The sequence below is a fragment of the Leptonychotes weddellii genome, chromosome 6 (genome assembly GCF_054177405.1).
Source record: "Leptonychotes weddellii isolate Sample4059 chromosome 6, ASM5417740v2, whole genome shotgun sequence".
In the NCBI taxonomy this organism is placed as follows: Eukaryota; Metazoa; Chordata; class Mammalia; order Carnivora; family Phocidae; genus Leptonychotes; species Leptonychotes weddellii.
The window spans coordinates 40,453,461-40,460,916 of NC_138374.1; positions in this window are offsets into that span (position 1 = coordinate 40,453,461).

Genomic DNA, 7,456 nt, shown 5'->3' on the forward strand with positions numbered 1-7,456 from the left:
AAGCAGGATTCCTGCTGAGCAGGGAGCCCAATGCGGGGCTCAATCCCAGGACCCTGGGATCATGATCTGAGCCAAAGGCAGACGCTTAACTACTGAGCCACCCAGGCACCCCTGGACTGCTTTTCTTCCTTCTTTCATTCCACTTATTATTACCTAGGATTTTTGACTAAACCATAACCATTTGGTAAGGTGATAAAATAGTGAGAAAAACCTAGAGAAATCAGTAACAGAGTGATATTATCTTAAGCAGAGAGACAGGTCTAGCCTTGATCTTGTAGGAGGAGACGCCTAGACAGGAGGGGCACCTGGGTGGCTCAGTCAATTAAGCAGCTGCCTTCAGTTCAGGTCATGATCTCAGGGTGCTGGGATCGAGCCCTGCGTCAGGCTCCCTGCTCAGCTGGGAGCCTGTTTCTCTCTCTGCCCCCCTTCCCCCCACTGCTTGTGCACGTGCACTCTCCCTCTCTGAAATAAATTAAAAAAATCTTAAGGAAAAAAAAATAAGCTAGACAGGAGCAACATCCTGTGGTCTGGATCAGAATAGAAATACACATCACCAAAACAAAGTCATGAAAGAGGATTCGACACAGCAAAGATGAGGGAAAAACAGGAGGTCACTCTGCCAAGTCATAAAAATAAAGGCAAGTACCATCAGGTGCTAGCTGAAGTTCATAGGACACTAATTTGAATTAAGCAGAAATGATGCTTTGGCCACATCTGTTGCCCTTGTGATACCAGCCTTTTCCCATCCCCCCCACCACCCCTTTTTTCTGACACAAACAGGGTAATTCAAAAATGACCATGCTGGGGACAGCTAGGGCCTAGCAGGAGGAACACTTGGGGAAATTAAAGAATAAAGAGGAAAATGGATGATTTCAAGAAACACACTCAATATGGTACTCAGTACAAGATTTGGGGCAAGCGACAATGTTTCTGGGATTCCGTTTTCTCATCTGTAAAAGAGCAAGCAAAGGGGTGGGAAGATCACATGATGTACCCTGCCTTAAAACTGACCTTGTTCAGACCCTGTCCTTTCTCTCACAGGGAGAAAGAAATCCTTAAACATCTCCCTGCCACGTTTTTTTTTTTTTTTTAACCAGCCAGAGCTGGATGCTAAGAGCATCTCCTGCCAAATAACAAAAAAGAAGGGACATGAAGGATATGTGCCCTCAGTATGGTTGCCTCTCTGAGCTGCCACAACAGTTTACTTTAACAGTTTGTTTGGGCAACAACAGTTTACTCTCAGAGTTACTGCTGCATAATTCTCAGGAAGATCACACACAGTTTAATTTTTCAGTAGCTTTGGCATTAATATTTTATTATAATTATTGGAGAGGTAGGTTAGCATGGCACTACCCTTACCCGTTAATTAATGACCTGCTGGGCACTGAAAGGATGAGCCATCTGCCAAGGCAAAGGGAGCACAGATGAGGGAAGAGGTGAGGAGTTTACATTTGCCGAGTGCCATTTTCCTACACAAACACAGACATACAGAGCTGGGAAGATTTAAAGGAATGGAGGAACAGAAATAAACAGAATCCTGAGTGTGCTATGCAGAAAATTGGGATAGTTGGGATAATTTGGTTGTAAGGAAAGTGAGCTAGGACATGAGCAGAGGATGAGTAAAATGCACAACTGTATACCGAGCTTAATAATAATAATGATAGTGACAGCTCACTTTGCTCATACTATATATCAGACACTAGGATAAATACTTTTCATATCTTAGCCATTTTACTCTTACAACCATCCTTTGAGTTAAGCGCTACTATATATCACGATTGTAGATATCGTCAAGGGTGACTTACCAAGATTAAGCGATTTACTAAAGGTCACACAGCTGATAAATAGGAATAAAAATGTTCAAACCCAAATGATTCTTTAAAAAATTTATCCTTTTTTTTTTTTTTTTAAGATTTCATTTATCTATTAGAGAGAAAGCATGAGAGAGAGCACATGAGTCAGGGGCAGAAGCAGAGGGAGAGGGAGAAGCAGACTCCCCGCTGAGCAGGGAGCCCAAAACAGGGCTCAGTCCCAGGACCCTGAGATCATGACCTGAGCCAAGGGCAGACCCTTAAGACTGAGCCACGCAGGCGCCCCTATCCTTTTCTTTTCTTTTCTTTTAATATTTTATTTTTTTAAAGTAATTTCTAAACCCAACATGGGGCTTAAACTTACAACCCCAAGATCAAGAGTCACATGTTCTACCACCTGAGCCAGCCAGGCACTCCAAAAAACGTATCCTTTTTATATGCTGCCCTATTTTGTGATTTGTTTTCTCTTAACTCACCGGTGTCACCATCAAAGTCTGATCAGTCGGAGTAGCAGCTGACCACTGAGGTGATGAGATCAGAAGTAAGGCTGTTTCCCCTGTGTGTGTCACTTGTTCATTTCATATCGCCTCCAACTAGTCAGATGGGGAAATATGAAATATGTCAGACAGCCAACATTTAAATTAATTTCAAGCCTAACCTGTATGCTAGGCCAAATATTCCTCTAGCATTCTATTGCTCACTTCAAATTTGTGCCAAGTCCCCTGTCCAAACTTGCTCACTGGAGAACTATACAGTGAGTTTCATGTGATAGCATTCTTTAAAAAAAAAAAAAAATTTCTTAACAACTTCAGGATCTATGAAAAAATATACAAGGCAATTCACTTAGCTCTAAGCAATGAATGTATGTATGTGTGTATTCATACACATAGGAGTGTAGAAAATTCAGATTTACTTTTCTGAATCGTTTTCCTAGTCCCATAGATAAGTGAACTTGGCACACACAATTAGTCAAACTATCTTTGGTAACATGTTTTATTACATTTTCACAAAAAATCATAAGATGAGTCAGAATTAAAACGATAATGCCACAAAGTCAGTAGCTCGCAGAGTGGGTATTCCATTATTGATCAAAGCGTGGCTTGATCAAAATTATTCATATTATAGCCTGAGAGTAATGTAGAAACCAAATTTTGCCACACCTAAATAGATGACAAGGGGACTATATCTAGGCACTGATACTGAAAAAAGACACCAAAGACATAAGGCTTGATGCACAAAGAGGAATGGCGATTATCAGATCACAATTCATGAAAGCAATCATCAGTAAGGTGCTAAAGATAAAAATTATTTTTTGCAACAGATGGGAGGATTATATTAATGGGAAACCCAGAGAAAATGCTATATGGAAATCTAAGAAATTATTATCAAGTAATATGAGTAGGTACTAGAGACTCAAGCAGAGTTATTGTCTCTTACTGTGGAGCTGGAGTATATAAACTGATCCAGCCAAATGAAATTACCATCGTATTAGAAAGGTTTACAAAAATTATATTCAAGAACAAAAAATAAGGCTGAAGTCTATTTACTTAAAATAACCTAGTTCAGGCTGGAGCAGTATATTAGCCATGAGAGGGTAGATTAAACTGTAGTAATAAAATCTCCCAAACCTCATTAGAAATACTTATTTCCTGTTTATGATACATTTTGGTTACCACCTGGAGTGATATGGCCTAGGTCCTTGTTCTTCTTGCAGGAAGGAATTCAGTCAAGAGACCAGAAAGCACAAGCAAGCAGAGTTTATTGAGTATACTCATAAGAGGGATGAGCAGGCAGTATGAGAGACAGACTCAAGTGCCCTGAACGTAATTGGTGCCAGGGTTTTTATTAACTAGGGGATGGAATATTCACTACTGGGGGTAGGAAGCAGGATTTCCCGCCTTTTCTTTTGAATTTGGTCAGCGGTTTCCTGTCATGGCATTCACCATCTTGGGCCAGTCTGGTTCGATCCGGCTTCTTGTGGAGCACTTCCAGAATCGGCCTCTGATCTTCCTACAGCTGGACAAGAAGGAAGGTTCCTTCCTTGTTGGGGTGCATCTGAGTGAATTTCTTTTGTCTTACTTATTACCTCCATCCCCTAAGAAAGCCCTCAGGTGTGGGCCAAACCAACGATGCTAATTAATGCGCATCCAGTGCCTTCTGTATTGGAATTCCTCTTGGCCATCCGGGCAGGATATGCCTAACTGCAGGTCACAAATGTCTCCCACCAAACATCTACCCCCCTCCCCTCACCACCACTCCTGTGGGACCCAGGACTTACACAACTGTCTAACTGCCTACCACACTTCCATCGAAAGTTGGCTGGGAACCATATCTGTATTATCATTATTTCCCTCTTTTTGGGACCCAGGCTAAAAGAGCAGCCACCTTCTGGAACATTTTTAGTCATAAGAAGGAAAGAAAAAAATCATGAGATAAGCATTGGCTCTTATAACCTCTGCCAAAAAGTGAAATATATCATTTCTTCTCAAATTTCATTAGTTAAAACATGTCATACAGCAGGACTAAGTTCAACACGATGGGGGACATATAATTATCATACAGAAAGTAGAACTGGAAAGATGTGAAAAATGATTTGAGTGCTCTGCACCTGGTTATAATGTAACTTGATTTGAGCCAATAGAATGTAGGAGCTCGTCAAGTATGAACTCTTTATCTACTTTCCAACTATAATAGGCATCAGCCTAGAAAATGGGAAAGATGAACTTCTTTTAAGACTTTATTTTTAAGTAATTTCTACACCCAACATGGGGCTCGAACTCACAATCCCAAGACCAAGAGTTGCAAGCTCTACCAACTGAGCCAGCCAGGTACCCCAGGAAAGATGAACTTTTAAGTCAAGTGTCCTAGACATACTTGTGTGTTGTTATGTGTTGGTAGGTGCATATGTGTTGATATATGTATGGTAGGTATATTTGTGTATATGGGAATGGAGGATAGGAATGGGATAAAAAGAGATATAAAGGTATAAAGATATAAAGAGATATAAAGGATTAAATAGATCAAGTGGATGAGACAAAAACAAAAAATGGTGCTAAATTATGTAACCAAGGAAGAAGAATTCCAACTTGACTATCTGGGGCTTAGAGACTGTTCTCCTGAGAAAAAGAAAAGGAGAAGGAAATTATCATAACACTGAGGTTGTTCTATTTGATAAGGATGTTACACCAAATCTTTTATTTAATTCCTCCAATAGCCTTCTAGGATCAATATATAGATTCATATTAACACCCCCATTTTGAAGAGGGAGAAACTTGAACCTTGCAGAAGGCTCCAAAGTTACAGGCTCAGGATTTTAAGCTCACTATAAGTTATTTTTCTAACCTATTACCCTGATGACTTTCCATTGCAACCACTAAGCAGCTCACAGACATTTCCCCCACACTGTGGGATGAATATAAAGCAATATAGCAGCAATGGATCCCAGATTGTAACACCTGCTTTTATTTATTTATTTATTTATTTATTTATTTATTTATTTATTTATTTGACAGAGAGGTATAGCGAGAGAGGGAACACAAGCAGGGGGAGTTGGAGAGGGAGAAGCAGGCCCCCCGCCAAGCAGGGAGCCCCATGCTGGGTTCGATGTGGGGCTCAATCCCAGGACCCGGGGATCATGACCTGAGTCAAAGGCAGACACTTAACGACTGAGCCACCCAAGCACCCCGTAACACCTGTTTTTGTTTAGCTTTTACCTTTGCTGCAGAGTGACCATCCAGGCTTAGGAAAGGTGCCTGTTCAAACAACAGTTTTACAATGATACTGTTTGTCCTTCAACCGTGGTAGTGTGGAAAATATTTCTTCTTTTGAAATAGATGTTTGAAGATGCCTATTATTTGACCTCTACCAGGTAGGCTGCCTTGCAGCTGGCCCTCCTGTATAAATACGTCAAGACAACTGAGATCAGCTTTAATCTAAGCGCAGGGATGAGAGGTGCAGCAGGTCCCCCATCCTCATGCATTTGGTATTCTGGAGGGGTAGCTCAAGTCCTGGGCCTTGTTAGAGAAAGAGGCAAGATGCAGAAAGACCTTGGATGTGAATCATGGCTTCTCCCTCAGCTTATTAAAGACATGTCTATTCCTGTTTGGGCCCTGATGTTGTTTTGGTGCTACCTGTCAGGGAGATTTTTTGAGCGGTGAATGAACAGTCAGATATTTTGCAGTTTATTGCTCTGTATAGGCATAGGCCATTTGACAAAGAGCCAACCAACAGCCACTTCAGACAGCGCTCTCTCTTAAAAGATTAAGCAGAATTATTGATATGGACAATTCTGGTCATCGAAGAAAAATATATTTGGGGTTTTGATAGACTTTACATGAAATGCCACAAGAGTGGCATTTTAAAAAGCTCCTTATATACAAAAAACTTTTAAAGAGCTCCATAAGGTCCAGAATTACTGACACATATTCTTGTCAAATAAAATATACATTCCAACATTTAATAGAGTTGATTCATACTTCACTAACATTACCATGTCAGCCATGAAACTCAATAATTTTTTAATTGGATTCTTTCCACATCCTCATTTTGTTTAAATTAATACAATAGTTGGAAATATATTACACAAACTGTCTCATTCTTATATTCATAGTTAAAACTTACTATATCACAGGTCCTTCATAAAAAGATTTCAAATAAGAAGTTGACTGACAGATGATAAATTTACCAATATAAAAATAAAATTAACCGAGGTAACTCAATTTAAAGATTCAGAAAACCACTTCTTCAATTTCTTGTGAATGACATTGTCCATTATGTTGTTTTGCATAGTTATTTCTGCTTGTAAAAACATTTCTTTAGAATTAGTAATTCTACTGGTACAATCCACTAAGTATTTAAACAGTTTAAAATTTTGTGAATAAGTGTTGAAGAGAGAAGGAGCATGTATTGTTTTGAGTGGTCATGGAGCTGAGCAAGAAGTGAATACTTGAGTAGTGAAGATCATGCTACAAACCACACCATTTCTAGTATTCTAGGATTGGCAAAGAAAGGACACATATGCCATGAATTCCATATCTTTGAATTATTAATTTTAATTAATTTGTCCAATAGCTGAAATAAATCATAGGAAATTATCTTTATTTTATTTATTTTTGCAATTTTAGACTTTTTTGGTGAGTATTCATTGCTTTTAAGTATATTTTAAAATATTATGTTCTATATAACATTTTTTTATTATATTATGTTAATCACCATACATTACATCATTAGTTTTTGATATAGTGTTCCATGATTCATTATTTGCGTATAACACCCAGTGCTCCATGCAGAACGTGCCCTCTTTAATACCCATCACCAGGCTAACCCATCCTCCCATACCCCTCCCCTCTAGAACTCTCAGTTTGTTTTTCAAAGTCCATTGTCTCTCATGGTTCATCTCCCCCCTCCGATTTCCCCCCTTTCATTCTTTCCCTCCTGCTATCTTCTGCTTCTTCTTCTTCTTCTTTTTTTTCCTAACATATAATGTATTATTTGTTTCAGAGGTACAGGTCTGTGATTCAACAGTCTTGCACAATTCACAGCGCTCACCATAGCACATACCCTCCCCAATGTCTATCACTGAGCCGCCCCGTCCCTCCCATCCCCCACCACTCCAGCAACCCTCAGTTTGTTTCCTGAGATTAAGA